At 46.0% G+C, this 22,500-nt stretch overlaps 1 pseudogene across 1 annotated transcript in view; it reads left to right on the forward strand.

Moving 5' to 3' along the window:
* LOC143283194 (gamma-aminobutyric acid type B receptor subunit 1-like) overlaps nt 1-22,500 on the forward strand; it is a 140,340-nt pseudogene that overhangs the window by 60,789 nt on the left and 57,051 nt on the right. The window contains exons 4-9 of the transcript XR_013055372.1: nt 554-724; nt 5,208-5,309; nt 6,602-6,667; nt 9,172-9,338; nt 14,418-14,512; nt 15,215-15,378. The product of XR_013055372.1 is annotated as a gamma-aminobutyric acid type B receptor subunit 1-like (transcript). The remainder of the gene's footprint in view (nt 1-553; nt 725-5,207; nt 5,310-6,601; nt 6,668-9,171; nt 9,339-14,417; nt 14,513-15,214; nt 15,379-22,500) is intronic.

The raw sequence follows: 22,500 nt of genomic DNA on the forward strand, positions 1-22,500 counted from the left end.
AGCATCATGATCTGACAGAGAGCGTCATGGTCTGACAGAGAGAGCATCATGATCTGACAGAGAGCGTCATGGTCTGACAGAGAGCGTCATGGTCTGACAGAGAGCATCATGATAGAGAATCATGATCTGACAGAGAGAGCATCATGGTCTGACAGAGAGAGCGTCATGGTCTGACAGAGAGCGTCATGGTCTGACAGAGAGCATCATGATAGAGAATCATGATCTGACAGAGAGAGCGTCATGGTCTGACAGAGAGAGCGTCATGGTCTGACAGAGAGAGCATCATGATAGAGAATCATGATCTGACAGAGAGAGCATCATGGTCTGACAGAGAGCGTCATGGTCTGACAGAGAGCGTCATGGTCTGACAGAGAGAGCGTCATGGTCTGACAGAGAGAGCGTCATGGTCTGACAGAGAGAGCATCATGATCTGACAGAGAGCGTCATGGTCTGACAGAGAGAGCATCATGATCTGACAGAGAGCATCATGATCTGACGGAGGGGAACAAAAGCGGTCATCATGAAAGGAAAGAGTGCTCCATTGTCGTTGCAGATGTCCTACGCCTCCGTGTCTCCTACCCTCTCAGAAAAAAAGAAGTTCCCCACCTTTGCCCGGGTGGCTGCCCCTGAGGTTCTCAGCAACCCGGCCCGTCTGGCTTTGCTGCGTCACTACGGCTGGTCCAGGGTGTCAATCATCACTCAGACGTTGGACCTCTTCTCCAAGGTGGGTGTTATGTGAACATAGAAAATATCCACCCCATTGTTTTGATGTCTGCTTTGTTCCGTCATTTGTTATTTGACCATTTATTGATGTTCACATGTTCATGTTGTTTTTATTAATTCAGTTGGCCTCATTGTGTGTGTGTGTGTGTTGTGTGTGTGTGTGTGTGTGTAACGCTGAGCTTACACACTTAAATGACGCAATCGATGCTGATGATATTGACGTCATAAATGATAAACTCGCAAACATTCTGATTCAGACGGCAAAAGATACTCTCGGGACATATCAAATTCGTACTTCTAAGACAAAACACAGAGACAGTCGCAGCTGGTTTGATTCCACATGCAAACGAAGCCGATCGGAGTATTTTAAAGCTAAACACAGAGTAAAAAAAAGAAATTCTAGTAAAAATAGAGACACGCTCGAAAGAGTCAGCAAAAGTTACAAGTCCGTTTTAAAGAAAGCAGAAAAGACGTGGAGAAAAAAATGGCACAGAGAACTACGTAGTTTACGCAAAAGCAATTCAAGAGAACTATGGAATAGAATTAAAAAGAAAAAGAAAACATCATGTCCCATTAACTTAGAAGACATGTTTCACCATTTCAGCAACCTTAACATTAATGATAATGAACATATTGACAGTACAACGGCAATGCACATTATCAATTTAGAGGATAATGATGATATTTTAAATGCATGTATTACTGAAGATGAAATTACTTCAGCCATCAAAAGACTGAAGAATGGCAAAAGTGCCGGTGAAGACATGATTCGTAATGAATATATCATCAACAGCGTTCCTTTGCTGACAGAAACATACTGTAAATTATTTAACAAGATACTGGACGAAGGTGTTGTACCAGAAGAATGGGTATCCGGCTTGATATTGCCATTGTATAAAGGCAAAGGTGATACACTTGACTGTGATAATTATAGGGGGATAATTTTGCTCAGCTGTGTTGGAAAACTATTCACTACAGTGTTAAATGCTAGACTGACTGATTATATCAATACAAACAATATACTTTCAGGAGCCCAAGCAGGATTTAGACAGTTCCGTTCTACATTAGATCAAATGTTTGTTTTGAAATCACTTATTGATATTTTCTCCATGAAAAAGAAGAAACTTTACTGTGCTTTTGTTGATTTAAAAAAAAAGCCTTTGATTCAGTTTGGAGAAGTGGGTTATGGCAAAAACTTGTTCATGAAGGCGTGAATGGTAAAATTTTGCGTGTCATAATGAACATGTATGATAGAATTAAGTCATGTGTGTTTTTAAATGGTGAAATATCTGATTTCTTTAGCATTTGTAAGGGTGTACGACAAGGAGAAAATCTCTCGCCTTTGCTTTTTTCTCTGTATATCAATGATTTAGAGTTGTATTTGACTGAGCATAAGAGTCCATCTGTTGATCTTTTATTGAATGTTAACATTTCAGAGTTAGATAATTACATGCGATTATTTGTACTGTTGTATGCAGATGACACAATTTTACTTTCAGAGACGAAAGAAGGATTACAGCAGTCCCTCAATGTTTTTCACAAATATTGTTTAGAATGGAAACTAGTGGTCAATGTAAAGAAAACTAAAGTGATGATATTTAATTCTACAAACAAGCTAAAGCCTGTTTTTAAGTTTGGTGATGCATGTTTGGATGTTGTCGATTCTTTTAAATATCTTGGCATCGAATTTAGTAGAAACGGAACTTTTTATAAAGCTAAAAAAAATGATTTATGAACAGGGCCAAAAAGCTATGTTTTTGTTACTTCAGTCAGCCAGAAATCAAGATTTACCTTTACATATCATTCTGGACATGTACCAGTCTATGATTGTTCCTATTTTGTTGTATGGTGCAGAAATATGGGGTTATGAAAATGTAGATATACTTGAAAAATTAGAATTGAAATTTTTGAAACGCTTGTTCAAACTGAAGAGAAATACTATGACCCAAATTGTTTATGGAGAAACTGGTATTTATCCAATTAGTGTGTTAGTGAAAATGAGATAAGTTCGATTTTGGACCAGCTTAGTAATATCAAACACAGAAAAATATTCTGGGAAAATATATTTAATATTACTTGACTTATATCGAAATGGCATTTATTCTTCAAAATGGATGAGTTGTATCAGACAAATTTTAATAGAAGCAGGGTATGACTGTGTTTGGGATGGTCAATTCTTCTTGGAGAGGAAATCTTTCTGCAAGAATGTCAACATTGCTTTGAGAGATAGTTTTCAATATCTATGGAGACATGCTCTAGAGGCGAGTAGTAAATGTTTGTTTTATCGAAATTTCAAAAGTGGATTTGGTAGAGAAAAATATATAAGTCAAATGCCTGATAATTATGTTATCAGCTTCTTCAGATTTCGAAGTAGTAATCATAAGCTGGAAATAGAAACAGGGAGACACAAAGGCATACCACGAGAGTTACGGTTTTGTAAGGTTTGTAAGATGTCTGTGATTGGTGATGAGTTTCATTTTATAATGGAATGTCCCAATTATGATCAGTTACGAAATAGATATGTTCCTAAAAAATATTTGTCTCCAAAATCGGTTTTTAATTTTTGTAATATGCTCAAAGGAGGCAAAAAAGTCATTTTAGCTGTAAGTAAGATGATTAGATTTGCAAATGTTGCCTAGTTATACTTTTGGAGTTAAAAGACATTTGTATTTTCTCAACTTTTATGTGACATTGTTGTGTATTTGGAAATGTTTGTTATGGGCACGAAAAGAGTATTTTGCAGTAATCCTCCATACTCCAATAGGAGTGAAAGGATAATTAAAACTTGAAACTTGTGTGTGTGTGTGTGTGTGTGTGTGTGTGTGTGTTGTTTTTATTAATTCAGTTGGCCTCATTGTGTGTGTGTGTGTGTGTGTGTGTGTGTGTGTCAAGTCAAGTCAAGTCAAGTCAAGTCAAAATGATCTTTATTGAGGGTAAAAGAATAAGCTTATACAGCTTTTTTACATCCTGCCCTCATAAAAAAGAGAAGAAAATTTTTTTTTTAAATTTAAAAAGGAAGAAATGGGGGAAGTGGGGGTCTGGAAAAGATATATGGAAATAAACAATTACAAGAAATACACAAAAATTCTACCGAGAACAACAACAACAACAGAAATAATACAAGCGTAAAAGCAATAAATTTACATATGATACTGACACGATTACAACATGCAATGCGACATTCTTACATCATTAACTTAATTCAGGAAGAAAAGAGAGAGAGGAAAAACGAGAGAGAAAGCTACATATATATACATGCACATACACACACCCACACACACACACACACACACACATATATATATATATATATATATATATAGAGAGAGAGAGAGAGAGAGAGAGAGAGAGAGACAGACGGGTAAAGGTAACAGTCGAGAGATGGAAAGGAGACAGAAAGTCAGAAGGACAGAGAAGGTTTAAAGTTAGAAAAATAGACAGACAAGTATATAGACAGCAGATACAATGATAGTCAAATCGAAGGATCAAGGGATCATATTTTTTCCATCAAATATTTCTTAAGTGCTTTTTTGAATGGTTGCTTTAGACGACATGACTTTAAAGAAGGAGGTAAACCATTCCATATCGTTCCCCCAGAATATGTTAAACTAGATTTATATAAATTGTTTCGGGGTCGTGGAAAAGATAGTTTGTGAGTGTGTCTATTTTCATTAGTAATAAAATTCTGGGTTATTTTCTTTGGTGCCGTTCCATTCGCTATACTGTGCATACACATACATTTGTTAAGTAACAGTCGACTTTTGAGCGGAAGAATGTCTAAATTTTTATAGTCATTATCTGTCAAAGTATTAGATTTTAGTTTAATCAGTTTTAGAGCTCTTTTGTGCAAGCGACTGATGTGTTTGAGGTTAGTTTCGCTGGCATTATCCCACAACGTGGATGCATAGTTTATGAGAGATAGAATGTGTGCGTGAAAAAATAGCTTCCTAGAATGAAGATTGAGAAAATGTTTAACCTTGCTAAGCTGGTATATTCTTTTGGAAATTCTTTTTCCTAGATCAGCAATATGATCAGTCCATGACAGGTCATTGTCTATTATGACCCCCAATACTTTGTGTGTTGTAACTTTTTCAATTGTTTTCCCGTGGATGTATAAAGGTGTAAAGTAGGTATGCATTTTTTGTCGCTTCTGTCGTGTCGTCACATACATACATTTAGTTTTGCCTCTGTGTGTGTGTGTGTGTGTGTGTGTGTGTGTGTGTGTGTGTGTGTGTGTTGTTGTTGTTTTTATTAATTCAGTTGGCCTCATTGTGTGTGTGTGTGTGTGTGTGTGTGTGTGTGTGTGTGTGTGTGTTTTATTAATTCAGTTGGCCTCATTGTGTGTGTGTGTGTGTGTGTGTGTGTGTGTGTGTGTGTTGTTGTTGTTGTTGTTTTTATTAATTCAGTTGGCCTCATTGTGTGCGTGTGTGTGTGTGTGTGTGTGTGTGTGTGTGTGTGTGTGTGTGTGTGTGTGTGTGTGACAGACAGCCAACGACCTGAATCGGAGACTGAAGAAGAACAACTTCACCATACTTCGCTCTGAGATCTTCGATGAAGACCCAACTCTCCAAGTCAACAATCTGAAGGTTTCGTGTTGTGTTGAATTACTTTTTGTCACAGCTTATTTCTGTGTGAAATTAGGGCTGCTGTACCCGACAGTGCGCAGTGCCACACTGCATTATCGCCCATATTTGTATTTTTTGGTCTGTAAATGTATGTTTTACTATGAATGTGAATTGTTTCACATAATTTTGTCGGGCACAACATTTCTGCTGCTGTGGGTTCTTTGGTTCCAAGGGGTTGGATGTGTTCATGATTTTATTGTTTGCTTTAAACAGCGTATGGTTGACTGTAGATGGCAGGGATGGAACGACCATGTACAAAATAGTAAAAGATTTTCTTTGTTCAGATTGTTTAAAAGGAATCGTTTCACAGAACCATATTTAGCAAAAAAATATAAACCGAGTCATCAGATGTGCTTTAACAAGGTTTCGTTTTGATGTATCTGATATCAACGTACACAGCAAAAGACACAAGCCCAGCACTGTAAACGATATGGTATGTCCATTATGTAGATCTGCAAAAGAAGATGAAGTCCATTTCGTATTATGTTGTCCTGTATTAGATGACTTGAGACAAATATATATTCCGTTGAGATATTATAGCAGACCAAGTAAGTTTCGGTTAGTATTACTTCTGTCTTCTACAAATGATAACGTTTTTTTCGAATCTTGCCATATTTATCTATGTCATTAAAACGACGGAGTTTCATGATTGGTTAAAGAGAACAGAGCTTTGAACATACACGTGGTGAGATTATATTCTTATGCAAATCTATTCTTACAAAATATGTAATCACCCCTTCAAATGGGGCCATGGCCTTATTGAATAAACTTTCGTTTCGTTCGTTTTGGGTTCTTTGAGAGCACTTGGGGTTTGGTTGATCGTTTGATCCAAATGACAAACAGCCACAACACTGCCCAAGGGCTTCAAAAGGGGTAAAAAAAATCCCAGTCCGTATATAGGACTGGAACCTGTGGACACTGGCACCTTAGTCGGGTGTACTACCTCAGGGCCATAGGCCACCGCTCCTTATTGAGCCATACACCCTTTGCGGGGTTGTGTGTACTGAGTATGTTATGTTTCCATAACCCATCGAACGCTGACATCGGTTGCGGATTATTTAACGTGCGCATTTGATATTTTGCCTGTGGTAAGCACACAAAGAGAGTCAAGGCAAATAGCAAGTCCACAATGTCAATGATGCTAACCTGGGATATCAGAAAACATGGCCACCCTTGACCCACCAGACGTAGCCTGGATTCCAGCCAAGGACTGTAGAATTAAAAATGATTTTTTTGTTGTTGTTGATCTGCAGGATCACGATTGTCGGATCATCATAGGCTTGTTCTATGAAGACAGAGCCAGGAGGGTGTTTTGTGAAGTAAGTTCCTACAGCAGTCATGGTTATTGCTGGTGTGCGTGCGTGTGTGTGTGTGTGTGTGTGGGGGGGGGGGGGGGGGGGGGGCTGGGGGGGGGAGGTGCGGAGGGGGGGGGGAGGAGGTGGGGTGGCTGGGGGGTGCGTGTGTTCTTGCGCGCGCGTGTGTGTTCAGCTTAGTTTTCCCCAGCCGTGTGACCGAGTTTGACAAATTTGTCACACTGATATATGCACATAACACCAATGTAACAAGAAATTGTCATATCAAAGTTATCATGGAGATGACACGCCCACGTGCACTGACAGCCAGCGCTCAACAATTTATCTGTGTGATGTTTGTTGACATGGTCTAGTTGTGGAATGTTGGATAATGTTCCTACGATGTTTAATAATGACCATGTCTTTTGTTTGAAGTAACTCTTTTTTGTAAACTGTATTATTGAGGGTTATGTTTGTTTTACGTCAGTAAACTCTGACCTGTGACGAGAATGTTCCAGACCTTGCCACTCAGTCAGTCTGAACAACGGGGAAGGTCAGAGTTAGTCAGTCAGTCTGAACAACGGGGAAGGTCAGAGTCAGTCAGTCTGAACAACGGGGAAGGTCAGAGTTAGTCAGTCAGTCTGAACAACGGGGAAGGTCAGAGTCAGTCAGTCTGAACAACGGGGAAGGTCAGAGTTAGTCAGTCAGTCTGAACAACGGGGAAGGTCAGAGTCAGTCAGTCTGAACAACGGGGAAGGTCAGAGTCAGTCAGTCAGTCTGAACAACGGGGAAGGTCAGAGTTAGTCAGTCAGTCTGAACAACGGGGAAGGTCAGAGTCAGTCACTCTGAACAACGGGGAAGGTCAGAGTCAGTCAGTCTGAACAACGGGGAAGGTCAGAGTTAGTCAGTCAGTCTGAACAACGGGGAAGGTCAGAGTCAGTCAGTCTGAACAACGGGGAAGGTCAGAGTAAGTCAGTCAGTCTGAACAACGGGGAAGGTCAGAGTTAGTCAGTCAGTCTGAACAACGGGGAAGGTCAGAGTCAGTCAGTCTGAACAACGGGGAAGGTCAGAGTTAGTCAGTCAGTCTGAACGGGGAAGGTCAGAGTCAGTCAGTCAGTCTGAACAACGGGGAAGGTCAGAGTCAGTCAGTCTGAACAACGGGGAAGGTCAGAGTTAGTCAGTCAGTCTGAACGGGGAAGGTCAGAGTCAGTCAGTCAGTCTGAACAACGGGGAAGGTCAGAGTCAGTCAGTCAGTCTGAACAACGGGGAAGGTCAGAGTCAGTCAGTCAGTCTGAACAACGGGGAAGGTCAGAGTTAGTCAGTCAGTCTGAACAACGGGGAAGGTCAGAGTTAGTCAGTCAGTCTGAACAACGGGGAAGGTCAGAGTTAGTCAGTCTGAACAACGGGGAAGGCCAGAGTCAGTCAGTCTGAACAACGGGGAAGGTCAGAGTCAGTCACTCTGAACAACGGGGAAGGTCAGAGTCAGTCAGTCAGTCTGAACAACGGGGAAGGTCAGAGTTAGTCAGTCTGAACAACGGGGAAGGTCAGAGTTAGTCAGTCAGTCAGTCTGAACAACGGGGAAGGTCAGAGTCAGTCAGTCTGAACAACGGGGAAGGTCAGAGTCAGTCAGTCAGTCTGAACAACGGGGAAGGTCAGAGTTAGTCAGTCTGAACAACGGGGAAGGCCAGAGTCAGTCAGTCTGAACAACGGGGAAGGTCAGAGTTAGTCAGTCAGTCACTCTGAACAACGGGGAAGGCCAGAGTAAGTCAGTCTGAACAACGGGGAAGGCCAGAGAAACAGACCGTCCATGGAATGGGCATAACAGCCGAATGGTTAAAAGCGTTGGACTTTCAATCTGAGAGTCATGGGTCCTCGGTTCGAATCCTGGTTGCGGCGCCTGGTGGGTTAGGGGTGGAGATCTCCAAGATCATCAAATGTGCAGACCTGTTAGTGCCTGAACCCCTTCAGGAATATTCACATGCAGACAATTAACTATGCAAGATCCTGTGATCCATGCCAGCGTTCAGTTTAGTAGGTCATATTCATAGGCACTGGCAATTGTTGTTCATAGACAAGAATATATCCAGCATACACAACTCTGAAAATGGTGTAAGGGTGCCTACTTGGCGAGGTGAAAACGGTCGTTGATATAAACGTCCACTCACATAATTATTTAAATGAACGTGGAAGTTTCAAGGCCACGAACGCTGAAGAAGAAGAAAAAGAAGATTGTCCATTGACAGTGAACTCGTCTTCAGGCAATCAGCGATATGTTTCTTGTGAAATGGTCTCGTTTTGCATTTCATGTTTCACATGTGACCTGGTGACCCATAAGATGCCACCTTTTAGTAAGATCATCGTCTGAAATATCAAATTTTTCTGTTGACTCAAAGAATATCCCGTAAATATCGTGAACAAAAAAAGAAAAACAAATTTAAATCGTCATTTTCTTCCTTCCTTATCTCAAATGGCAGATGTGGCAGCCTACGTTATCACCACCCTCCCCTTCCCATTGTTTTTTCTGCCTGCAGGCTTACAAAGTGGGGCTGTACGGACGTCGTGTGGTGTGGATTTTAGGCTCGTGGTATGAGCCAGGTTGGTGGAAACGTGCCGAAGACAGCATCAGCTGCAGTCCTGAAGAGATGGAAGAGGCGGTAGAGGGCTACATTGACGTGGGCATCGTCTACCTCAACCACGAGTGAGTGGACACAAAGGAAGATGGTGTCGAGGGAGATCATTCTGATTCAGTATGTAACCAACTTGATCCCAGTAAAGTGTGTATGATCTGACCGTGTTGCAAGGAGTGACGGCCTAGAGGTAACGCGTCCGCCTAGGAAACGAGAGTATCTGAGCGCGCTGGTTCGAATCACGGCTCAGCCGCCGATATTTTCTCCCACCTTGAGTGGTGGTCTGGACGCTAGTCATTCGGATGAGACGATAAACCGAGGTCCCGTGTGCAGCATGCACTTAGCGCACGTAAAAGAACCCACGGCAACAAAATGGTTGTTCCTGGCAAAATTCTGTAGAAAAATCCACTTCGATAGGAAAAACAAATAAAACTGCACGCAGGAAAAAAAGGTTGGCGCTGTTGTGTAGCGAAGCGCTCTCCCTGGGAAGAGCAGCCCGAATTTCACACAGAGAAATCTGTTGTGATAAAAAGAAATATAAATACAAATAACGGTTCAAGCATACAATGATAGTCTGATTCTATTAATTTCTTCTCTCTCTCTCTCTGTCTGTCTCTCTCTCTCTGTCTGTCTCTCTCTGTCTGTCTCTCTGTCTGTCTCTCTCTGTCTCTCTCTGTCTCTCTGTCTCTCTCTCTCTCTCTCTCTCTCTCTCTCTCCCATCTTTTTCGTTGCCTTCCTCACTCCAAACCATACGTGCCTACATGTGTGCGTGCTCGCCGTTCCTGTTAACAACTAGAGTAATGACTTCATCCAGTCATTCAGTTCAAACTCCTCCCAGTCAGTGAAATAAATTTCCAGTCAGTCAGTTATTCAAAACTCTTCACAATAAACTGCACCCAGTCTTTTAATCATTTAAAAATCAACCCATTATTTTAGTCAGTTAATACTCCACCAGCTAGGCAACATCAAGCAGAGCTTTGCTGACGCCCTGGAGGAACGCCTTGAGTCCACCGTGCTGGACAACCAGAATGTGGAGGCAGCATGGGGCGCACTGCATGAGACGGTGTACAACACTGCCATGGAGTGCCTGGGGCCTTCTGTCAGGAAGCACAAAGACTGGTTTGATGAGAACTGCACTGAGATCAAGCAGCTGCTAGAAGCCAAACGCCAAGCCTACAGAGCCCACATTGAAGATCCCAAGTCACAGTCAAAGAAAGACATACTGAAGAGCGCACGCAGCACCATCCAGCTGAAGCTGCGGCAGATGCAGGATTCCTGGTTGAGCAACAAAGCTGATGCAGACAGGAACGACATGAAGAACTTCTATAACGGCCTGAAAGAAGTCTACGGTCCCACCACCTCCGGATCTGCTCCACTCCTCAGTGCTGATGGTTCTACCCTAATCACTGACAAGGACGGGATCCTTGAGAGATGGGCTGAACACTTTGACAGCGTACTGAACCGCCCTTCCACCATCAATGATGAAGACATCGACCGACTCCCCCAGGTGCTAGTCAGTGAGTCGTTGGATGCCGTTCCAACTTGGAGGAGACCCAGAAAGCTATCCGTATGCTATCCAGTGGCAAAGCCCCTGGCTAAGACTCCATTCCAGCTGAGGTCTACAAAGAAGGTAGTATGGCGCTGACTGAGAAGCTTCATCAGCTGTTCCAGCTCATCTGGCAGCATGAGGCAGTTCCACAGGACTTCAAAGACGCTTCCATCATACACCTGTACAAGCGCAAAGAAAATCGTCAGGCCTGTGACAACCATCGTGGAATATCCCTGCTGTCCGTCGCAGGCAAGACTCTGGCCAGAGTGCCACTCAACCATCCCATTGCGCACCTTGAGCAAGGTCTCCTACCAGAGAGCCAGTGTGGCTTCCGGAAAGAACGCGGGGACTATCGACATGGTGTTTGCTGCCAGGCAGCTCCAGGAGAAGTGTCAGGAACAGAACGCCGACCTTTACTCCACCTATGTCGATCTGACCAAGGCCTTCGATACTGTTAGCAGAGATGGCCTTTGGAGAATCATGGCGAAGTACGGATGTCCCAGAAAGTTCATCACCATCATACGGCAAATACACGATGGGATGCTGGCCCGAGTCCAAGACAACGGAGAGACTTCAGAACCATTCCCTGTCTCCAACGGAGTCAAGCAAGGGTGTGTTCTTGCCCCCACCCTGTTCAGTCTCATATTTTCAGCCATGCTGACAGATGCCTTCAGAGACGCTGACGTAGGCATTGGCATCAGGTACCGCACAGATGGCTCACTCTTCAACCTCAGGAGGCTTCAAGCAAAAACCAAGGTGAGGACAGACACCGTCAACAACTTCCTGTTTGCTGATGGCTGCCTCCGAAGCTGACATGCAACACAGCGTCGACAAGTTCTCTGCTGCCTGTGGCAACTTTGGCCTCACAATCAGCACAAAGAAGACTGAGGTGATGCATCAGCCAGCTCCAGGAAAGCCTTACGTTGAACTAAACATCTTCATCAACGGGCAAACGACTGAATGGCGGTGGACAAGTTCACATACCTGGGCAGTACACTCTCTCGCACAGTTGTCATCGACGACGAGGTGAATGCCAGACTCGCCAAAGCCAGCGCTGCCTTCGGCAGACTCCATAGAAACGTTTGGAACAGGAGAGGCATCACCCTGGAGACGAAGCTTAAAGTATACAAGGCCATAGTTCTCACCACACTGCTCTATGGATGTGAATCATGGACGGTCTACAAACGCCACGCCAAAAGCTGAACCACTACCACACCACCCAGCCTCAGAAAAACTTCTCGGCATAAAGTGGCAAGAGAAGATCCCTGACACAGAGGTGCTCACTCGTGCAACTTGCCCAGCATCTACACCATCTTGATGCAGGCCCAGCTGCGCTGGGCAGGCCATGTAGTTCGCCATGCCAGACCACCGGCTCCCAAGAAACTGCTGTACGGCGAACTCCAACATGGCAAGTACTCCCATGGAGGCCAAAAGAAGCGCTTCAAAGACACTCTGAAAGCTTCTCTGAAGGCCTTCAACATCAGCCGCGACAATGGGAGCTGAATGCAATGGACAGACCAAAGTGGCGTTCAGCTGTCCACAAAGGCGCCAAATCCTGTGAGGCCAACAGAATCGCTGCAGCAGAGCAACGCAGACAGGCCAGGAAAAGCAGTGCCAGCATGTCCCCCCGACAGCCGCCACCATCCCTGTCACACTGCGTCAGAACCTTCCGGGCGCGGATTGGCTGACCAGTCATCTGCGCACCCACAGAGCCCAACCCACCCACCCCCAGGATGACTAGATGGTCGTCGTCGATTCCGACGGACGAACCACACTCCACCAGTATTTTAGTAAAATGAAACTCCTGCCAAGTACGTCTTTTAAAACTCCACACAGTCATTCAGTCAAATCTTCTCTCATCATTTATTCAGTCAAATCTTCTCTCATTCATTTATTCAGCTCAAATCTCACCCAGTCATTTCAAACTCCAGCCAGTCATTTCAAACTCCAACCAGTCATTTCAAAACTCCAGCCAGTCATTTCAAACTCCAGGCAGTCATTCAAAACTCCAGGCAGTCATTTCAAAACTCAAGCTGTCATCAACGCTCCACGCAGTCCATCAGTCACTTAAAACTCCATTCAGTCAATAATCCATTATCCACTTAATACTCCATTCATAAAACTAGTAAGCCAGTCAGTCTACCAGTTATTCGAGGTAAGTGCCCCCACAACAGTCAGCAAATGGAAGAAGTACTAACTGCCCCCCACAACAGTCAGCAATGGAAGAAGTACTGACTGCCCCCACAACAGTCAGAAATAGAAGAGTAGAAGTACTAATTGCCCCCACAACAGTCAGCAAATGGAAGAAGAAATGACCGCCCCCCCACAAAAGTCAGCAAATGGAAGAAGTACTAACTGCCCCCACAACAGACAGCAGATGGAAGAAGTACTAACTGCCCCCACAACAGACAGCAGTGGAAGAAGTACTGATTGCCCCCACAACAGTCAGCAATGGCAGAAGTAGAAGTACTAATTGCCCCCACAACAGTCAGCAAATGGAAGTACTAACTGCCCCCACAACAGTCAGCATGGAAGAAGTAGAAGTACTAATTGCCCCCACAACAGTCAGCAAATGGAAGTACTAACTGCCCCCACAACAGTCAGCAATGGCAGAAGTAGAAGTACTAATTGCCCCCACAACAGTCAGCAAATGGAAGTACTAACTGCCCCCACAACAGTCAGCAATGGAAGAAGTAGAAGTACTAATTGCCCCCACAACAGTCAGCAATGGAAGAAGTAGAAGTACTAATTGCCCCCACAACAGTCAGCAAATGGAAGAAGTACTAACTGCCCCCACAACAGTCAGCAAATGGAAGACGTTCTGACTGCCCCCACAACAGTCAGCAATGGAAGAAGTAGAAGTACTAATTGCCCCCACAACAGTCAGCAAATGAAAGAAGTACTAATTGCCCCACAACAGTCAGCAAATGAAAGAAGTACTAATTGCCCCCACAACAGTCAGCAAATGGAAAACGTTCCTGACTGCCCCCCACAACAGTCAGCAATGGAAGAAGTAGAAGTACTAATTGCCCCCACAACAGTCAGCAAATGGAAGAAGTACTAAACTGCCCCCACAACAGTCAGCAATGGAAGAAGTACTAACCGCCCCCACAAAACAGTCAGCAATGGAAGAAGTAGAAGTACTGATCTGCCCCCCACAACAGTCAGCAAATGAAAGAAGTACTAACCGCCCCCACAACAGTCAGCAATGGAAGAAGTAGAAGTACTAATTGCCCCACAACAGTCAGCATGGAAGAAGTACCTAACTGCCCCCACAACAGTCAGCAACATGGAAGAAGTACTAATTGCCCCCACAACAGTCAGGAAATGGAAAGAAGTACTGATTGCCCCCACAAAAGTCAGCAAATGGAAGAAGAAATGACTGCCCCCCACAAAAGTCAGCAAATGGAAGAAGAAATGACCGCCCCCCCCCAACAAAAGTCAGCAAATGGAAGAAGAAATGACTGCCCCCCAACAGTCAGCAAATGGAAGAAGTACTAACTGCCCCACAGTCAGAATGGAAGAAGTACTAACTGCCCCCCACATTCAGAATGAAGAAAACACGGATGAAAGGGGCATGTCTGGTGTTTTTTGTTGTCAGCCCTGTGCCCAGTGTGTCCGGTTGGCTACACAGATTTCCTGACGGCGTACCACAAAAAAGTGAACAACCCAAAACGCTGGTCGGAGAGCACATGGGCTCAAGGCTATGACGCTGTGTGGGCCATGGCGCTGGCGCTCAATGCCACTCGACAGACGCTCCTGGACAGAGGTATGGAGCTCTCCTCCTGCGTTCGCCACACTGCAACTCTTCCGTTCACTTCTGTTTGTGTGAGTAGGCTTTCACGATACATGACCGTTTTTACCCAGCCATACTCTGTTGTCGAGGGTGTGCATGCTGACATTAATTGATCTCTGCTTGCAGGAAGCTCACGAAGGGAGTTCAGTACTTTTCATTTTTTGGGGAAGTGATAACCGCTAGCTGACTTTGGGTGGTTGGCGTAGGGGTTGGCCCTATCTACATTGTCTGTCTGTTTGACACTCTGTTCTGTTCTCTCTTCTGTACGGGGAGCTGATTGTAACCCCTGTTTTGGGGGGACCATCTCACCTGTCTGTTTGCCTGTTTGTTTATATGACCATGCTTCTGTCTCTGTCCTTCCTCTATTACTGTCCTCTCTCTCTGTCTCCCTCTTCCCATTTCCACAACCTCACTATGTAATGTGACTGGATGCTATGTTATCTTTCCTCACTATGTAATGTGAATGGATGCTATGTTCTTTTGTTTGTTGCTACCTGGCTTTCGTTTGGAAGCATGCTTAGAACAGACCATGACGATGATGATGACGACGATGATGACATTGATGACGACGACGACGATGATGATGATGATGATTATGGAAGGTGGCAGCAAAGGTCTGGAGGACTTCACGTACACAGACAAGGATCTGTCCGACCTGCTCTATGGTAATCTGCTGAACGTGAGCTTCATGGAGTACGGGGGACCCTCCCTCCTTTGACTCCAACGGAGACCCAGTGGGCCCGCATCAGGATTGGTCGTGTGCAGGGTCAGTCATTTCTCCTTCCTTCTCGTCTTTCGTTTCTGTCTGTCTGTCATCCCCATGGACCGCATCAAGATTGGTCGTGTGAGGGTCAGTCACGGCTTGGGACTTTCCTTCATTCCTCCTTCCTTTTCTGTCTTTAGTTTCTGTCTGTCATCCCCATGGACCACGTCAAGGTTGGTGGTGTTGTCAGCGCCAGACTGGTCCACTGCCCTCCATCCCTCCTTTCTTCCTTGGAGGAAGGTGGCAGACTGGTTAAGACGCTCTCTGCCAATATAAAAAGTCCGTGAGGGTGTGGGTTCGAATCCTGCTCTCGCCCTTTCTCCCAAGTGTGACTGGAGAATCAAACAGCATCCAGTCATTCGGGTGACGATAAGGGCGTCCCGTGTGCAGCACGCACTTGGCGCACTAAAAAAAGAACCCACGGCAACGAGAGTGTTGTCTTCTGACAAAATTCTGCAAAAAAAGAAATCCACTTTGATAGTTATACAATTGTTCTGCATGCACTCAAGGCCTGACTGCATAATCCTGCTGTCAGAAATCTGCCCAGAACAAGTGGTGTGTCGTATGGATTTTCCGCGGTGACGCCTCCTTGAGAAACTGAAACTGAAAGTCCTTCCTTGCTACCTTGCAATCTGCCTTTCTTCCTGTCTGAGTGCTTGCGAGTGAAGTGAGTGTGTGTGTTTGTGTTGTGTGTGTATGTGTTTTCCCCGCACCGGGGATGTGTGTGTGTGCGCAGGCGTGGGGTTGCGTGTGGGGTTTGCATGTTTGGGCCCCAAAAATTTAAAAAATTTTTTTTATTGGTCTAAAGAGCCAAAGCAGCAAAGGGGAACCTTTTCGGGAGGGGCGGGTGGCAATGAGTGTCACGCCTGTAAGAGAGCGAAGATACCCCCAATGTGAGTTCCGTGGCCCCATGGGGTAGGAGGCAGGATTGTTGGGTGTGCCTATTGGAGAAGAGGCCGTTTGGATGCACAACCCCCCGGTGTTCAAAGGGAAACTCCCCCGAAGTGAGCCCTGCTTCCTTGCCATGCTTTCCTTAAAGGCCCCGTTTCTTTGTTTTCAAATCTTTTTGCCCGAGAAGACCTCCAGCGGAGCGGTAGGAAATTCCCCGGCGGTCTGGCAGGGTTTTAGGTTGTGTTTAAGGTTGGGCCCGAAACGTCAGGGGCTTTCCCAAGTTTTGGTCCTTCCCATAGCCTACAAAAGCATCTTCTGGATCCTGTTGTCTGTCATGCGGACAACGTGTCCTGTCCTGCATAGCTGACACTGGATCAGCAAGCTTTTGATGCTGGGCAGGCCGCTCCTCTCTAGGACCTGGAGGTTGGAGACCCTGTCTTGCCACTTCATGCCGAGGATCTTTCTTAGGCATCTCTGGTGAAACTGCTCAAGTTGCTGAATGTGACGGCGATACGTCGTCCATGTTTCACAGCAGTACAACAAGGTGGTCAGCACAACAGCTCTGTAGGTTTTGATTTTGGTGCTGAACCTGATGCCTTTGTTGTTCCACAGCCTGTTGTTGAGTCTGCCAAAGGCAGAGCTGGCCTTGGCGATGCGCAGCGTCACTTCTGCATCAGGGGCTCCATTGCCGCATAGGGTGCTGCCCAGGTAGCAAAACTTGTCGACTTGTCGACTGGTGTTCTGTGAGCTAGCTGGTTGGTACATGGACTCGGTCTTGCTGAGGCTGATGGTGAGTCCAAAGTGCCTGCAGGAGGTTGAGAACCTGTCCATAATGAACTGCATGTCCTCATGGGTGTGTGCAGCAACCACACAGTCATCAGCGAAGAGGAACTCTCTCACCAGTGCCTCAAACACCCTGGACCTGGCATGGAGTCGCCGCAAGTTGAAAAGGTTGCCATCTGTGCGAAACTGAATGTAGATGCCCCGGTCACAGTCTTGGAAGGCGTCAATCAGCATGGCAGAGAAGAGAATGGAGAACAGTGTGGGTGCCAGGACGCGGCCCTGCTTCACTCCATTTACCACAGGGAATGGATCCGACATGTCAGTATTTTCCTGTACTCTCGCCTGCATGCCATCATGGAATGACGCAATCAGCTGGATTAGGCTCTCTGGGCAGCCGAACTTTAGGAGGATCTTCCACAGACCACTGTGGTTCACCGTGTCGAAGGCCTTAGTCAGGTCTACAAAGACCATGTGGAGCTTCTTGTTCTGCTCACAGCACTTCTCTTGCATCTGGCGTACGGCAAACACCATGTCACATGTTCCCCTGCCTGAGAGGAAGCCGCACTGTGCTTCAGGGATGACTGTGTTGGAGACATGGTCAACCAGTCTGATCAGTATGATGTGGGTGAAGATCTTGCCGGTGATGCAGAGCAGAGAGATTCCACGGTGGTTATCACAGGAATTTTTATCTCCCTTCCGTTTGCAAATGTGGACAATTGAAGCATCCTTGAAATCCTGGGGGGACCTCTCCTCTCTCCCAGATAGACTGGAACAGGGCGGTCAGCTTGTCTGTCAGCACCTCGCCTCCATACTTGTAGATGTCAGCCTGGATTCCATCCGCTCCTGGTGCTTTTCCTGACGTTGTCAGCTTCAGGGCCTTCCGGGTCTGGGCCTTAGTGGGAGGGTCAGCTAGCGAGTCATTGACTGGTAGCTGTGGGAGGGCTGCAATTACCTCGTAAGATACGGACAAGTCCCTGTTGAGGAGGGTGTTGAAGGGCTCTGCCCAGCGGGCAAGGATGTCTTCCTTGTCTGTCAGGAGGGTGGGTCTGGTCCAAGGCTCGGGACAGGGGTTGAACCTGAGACTCTCGGCCCATACAGAGCTCGGAGACCATCATGGAAGGTCTTCATGTCATGAGCATCAGCAGCGGACTGAAGCTCTTTGGACTTTCTCACCCACCAGGTGTTCTTCATCTCACGCAGCCTCTTCTGTACGAGTTGCTTGGTTTGCAAGAACTGGTTCTTCTTCCTCTGGCAGTCTTTATCGGAAATGTTATCCTGATGCCGTATAAGCAGTGATCAGGAGCTTGGAGATTCCAGAGTCGTTCTCATCAAACCAGTCTTTGTGGCTCCTCTGTACAAAGCCGAGTGTGTCAGCTGCCGTGTACACAGCATCTCTAAAGGTGGTCCATACTTCTTCTGCATCAGTCGATGAAGGAATTTCTTGGAGAGCTGCTTGGATTTGCTGCTGCAGCACGTCCTTGGTGATAGGGAATAGGGAGAGGTGGATGTTCAGCTTCCTAGTGGGTTTCTGCCTGGCTGGTTGGAGCTTGCGTGCAAGTCTGATGGTCCGACCAAGACTGCTCCTCTCATGTAGCATGTAATGGAAACATCACCTCTGTCCCCTCTGCCGGACAATCACATAGTCCAGCATGTGCCATTGCTTGCAGCGGGGGTGCATCCGTGTGTTCTTGTACTTGTCCGCTTGTTGGAAGAGGGTGTTGGTGATGGTCAGTCCACGCTGCGTGCAAAGCGAGAGCAAAAGCAGTCCGTTGGAATTGCACTTGCCAGTGCCGTGCTGTATTAGGACTTTTGGCCACGAGGAAAAGTCCACGCCGACACGGGCATTGAAATCCACAAGGATGATCAGCCTGTCCTTTCTGTCTACCGCTGAAATGGTGTGGCTGAGCTCCTCGTAGAAAGCTTCTTTGATGTCATCAGGGTTGGTCATCGTCGGGGCATAGCAGCTGATGACTGTGGCGAAGCGATCCTTGGGCAGCTTCATACACAGGGTCATCAGTCTACCGTTTATCCCAAGCGAAGGCTGTCAAGCTGTCATGGAAGTTTGGTTCGTATGGCAAAGCCACGCCTGAGGTTCTTGGGGTGCCATCTGGCTTCCCAGTGCAGTAGAAGGTGTAGCCCCCTCCAACTTCCTCCAGCTGGGTTTCATCGGCAGACCTGGTTTCGCTCATGGCTGCTATGTCCACCTGGAAGCGATCAAGCATTCTAGCAATGAGCGCTGTGTGCCTTTCTGGTCTGTTGTCTCTGTCCAAAAGGGTGCGAACATTCCAGGCACCCAGAGTCAGGGCATGACTCCTGGTTCTTTTCTTCTGTTGTTTACAACCGCTAGTGTTGGATGTCCAAGTAGGTGCGGTTTCCTACTAGGAAATAGGTGAGGCAGGCCTTGTTTAAGGATCCTTTTATCTCCCCTTCCCCGTGTGGGGAGAGCAGTGCTGTCCCTAAAAAGGGCTGCTCAGACACTGTGGCAGGATACGGGCGCCGCATCTGCCCCAGTCTATGGCGGACGACAATCACCCCACAGCCGCCTGCGTGCAGAGTCGTGACTAGGGACTGCCAGCAGCATCCTCTGCCTGTCCCCGTTACCACTTCTTCATCGCCGTAGGGCTTGGGAAAGCTGGGTGTTGAAGGGCTAGCTCGTCGTTCCGACAGTAGCCTGGTTGCCTGACCAGCACAGGTGCTTTTTTTTTTAGTGAGGAGGAGTTGTGCAGTCCCTTCCCCACTCTCTCGTCTACCGACGCTCACAGTCCCACGGGTGCAGACACTGCCACGTGTAGGACAGCCTCGAAAGGTGCAGGTTTTTTCTTCGGAGTTCCGTCTCCTAGGAGGACTTCCAGCCAAGGGTAAGAGCTCCCCCTGCCCTTTGGTCATCCTCTTCTGCCTTCACAGCCGTTGGGAAAGGTTTCCTCCTCCGCCTGGTCCGTCGTTGGGAGACTTCACATGCGGCAGGTAGTACTAGGTTACATGGTACCAGTAGCAAGGGCTATGCCCCTGACCTGACCCACTTGTGTCTAATGATAACTTAAATTACTAACTAGAGCTACATAAAAACACGATTCACCCCAACCAGTTTTCTTGCATGAAACATCGGCAGGCACCTGCGGGACCTCTTCTGGGAGCCCCCACGACGACCGGCAAGGCCAAGGCACAACGTGATGACATCGAGACCCCAACATCCCTCCCGTTACACCCTTACGCACCTTGCTGAAAATCAGAACCCGTGGTGGAACCGCTACGAACTGATATATGATTATCATTGAAAGTGACACCACTCATTATTGCCCGTCATCTGTGGTTGATGGCATTAAGTCTGACAGCACCGATCCCTGCTGGTGAACAACTAGTTTATACCCTTCCATTATCATCTGTGGTTGATGGCATTAAGTCTGACAGCACCGATCCCTGCTGGTGAACAACTAGTTTATACCCTTCCATTATCATCTGTGGTTGATGACATTAACTCTGACAGCACCGATCCCTGCTGGTGAACAACTAGTTTATACCCTTCCATTATCATCTGTGGACGTAAACACTGTGAGAGATTTAATTCATTTTGTCATTGTTGCCTCTGTTTTTTCACATTGCGTGTTTCTTTTCCATCCGCCATATATGATTCAGCATTTATTCTCATCGCCCCTCTTCAGACTTAACACAGAGATAATTGCATGCAATAAAACTAGATAAATAAATGAATAAAATAAAATAAACAAAATCATAATGATAATAATTACAGTAATGTACAAACAAAAGAAAACTCAGAGTGAAACTCCTTCACTGGAACTGTAGCTTTGAAGTAACAAATCTACCGTATTTAAGACATCACAGTCTTGATACTGCAGTCCTTAAATATCATACCAGCCAAACTGCCCAATCTGCTGCATTAGTATTATCCGCCAGTGTATGAACTAGAGGATTCCAACGGAAAGATGTGTAGCATAATATACATACATCCAAGACCATTCACCCTTCTGGGAAAACGATTACAATATGGTGGTAGTATTGTCAGGATGCCAGACGTATCGAAACATAATGCAACCGCTATGAACATGGGAAACATATCATGGCATTGATATTACTAGACTTAGTGTCATCTATATCAAAACAGTTTCCACAATGGACAGGTGCCGGAGGACTGGACACACAGCTTCTTAAAACCCATACCAAAACCAGGAAAGGACCATCGTCAGGTAAGCGGCTACCGGATCCTAACCATGCAAAACATTGTTGGAAAGCTCATGGAACGCATGATAGCCAGGAAACTTGCAAGGGATCTTGAACACAGGCACATTCTCCCTTCAAATCAAGGTGGTTACAGAACAGGCAAGTCCACATGGGAAAATGCAGCTGCTTTTGCATATGAGGTGTATGAAGGATTTCAAAGAAAAGAAGAAACACTAGCAGTAGCAATTGACCTTGAAGATGCCTACAATAAAGTCCAGTTTGCGCACCTCATGGAGCTGCTACTAAGGTATGGAGTAAGTTTGACACTGACAAGATGGATAGCAGCAGCGCTTCAGGAAAGAACCGTCGTCCTACGCCTCGGAGATTGGATGTCTGCACCTTCTAAACTATCCATGGGACTGCCACAAGGGTCTCCACTCTCTCCTGTCCTCTACAATGTCTACACGAAGGGCCTTGCAGACTTAAACAACAATGGAATTGCTCGGATGCTTACCCTTGCGGATGACGGCCTGGTCTTCAAAACTTCGAAAAATGCTCAGGAAAGAACTGAAGCCGTCCAGAAACAACTAAACAATATTGCTCAATGGTGCAAAGACACAGGATCTTCCATCAATCCAGCGAAAGCCCAAACGTTGCTGTGCACCCTCAACAACAAAACCGCGAGCAAATCACCACCTTCTGTGTCATTCGATGGGATTCAAATTGAGAAAACTGAATGCCTACGCTACCTAGGAATACACTTCGACAGGATGCTGACCTTCAGAAAACATACGGAAAACACTGTTCTCAAATGCAAAAAGGGCCTTTCAGTCTTAAAAGCAATGGCAACCAAAGGAATTGAACAACGCCACCTCTTCCTGCTATACCAATCACTCGTCCTCAGTGTGATCGACTACGGACTTGGGCTAACAACACCGTCTCAAAGCAACCTCCTAAAATTAGAAAGAGTCCAAAATGAAGCTATGAGGCTGATCCTTGGAACAACAAAAGACACGCCCACAGAAACCATGCGATACCTGCTTGACCTTCCTTCAGTGCAGGCCAGAAACAAGTTAGAACAGGTCAAGACCTACTTCAAAGCATTAGAAAACCCTCAAAACCCACTGCATGACGCAGTCAAAGAACAAAAAGGCAGCCGTCTAGGACGAGGAAGATCATGGATGGGGCAAGCAGAAGACACAATCCAGCTAGTATGCCGACTTCAAGACCTGAAAGAAACAAAAGAATGGGAGAAAAACCCCGAAAACCTCAACC

Source organism: Babylonia areolata, chromosome 6, assembly GCF_041734735.1.
Source record: "Babylonia areolata isolate BAREFJ2019XMU chromosome 6, ASM4173473v1, whole genome shotgun sequence".
Taxonomy (NCBI): Eukaryota; Metazoa; Mollusca; class Gastropoda; order Neogastropoda; family Buccinidae; genus Babylonia; species Babylonia areolata.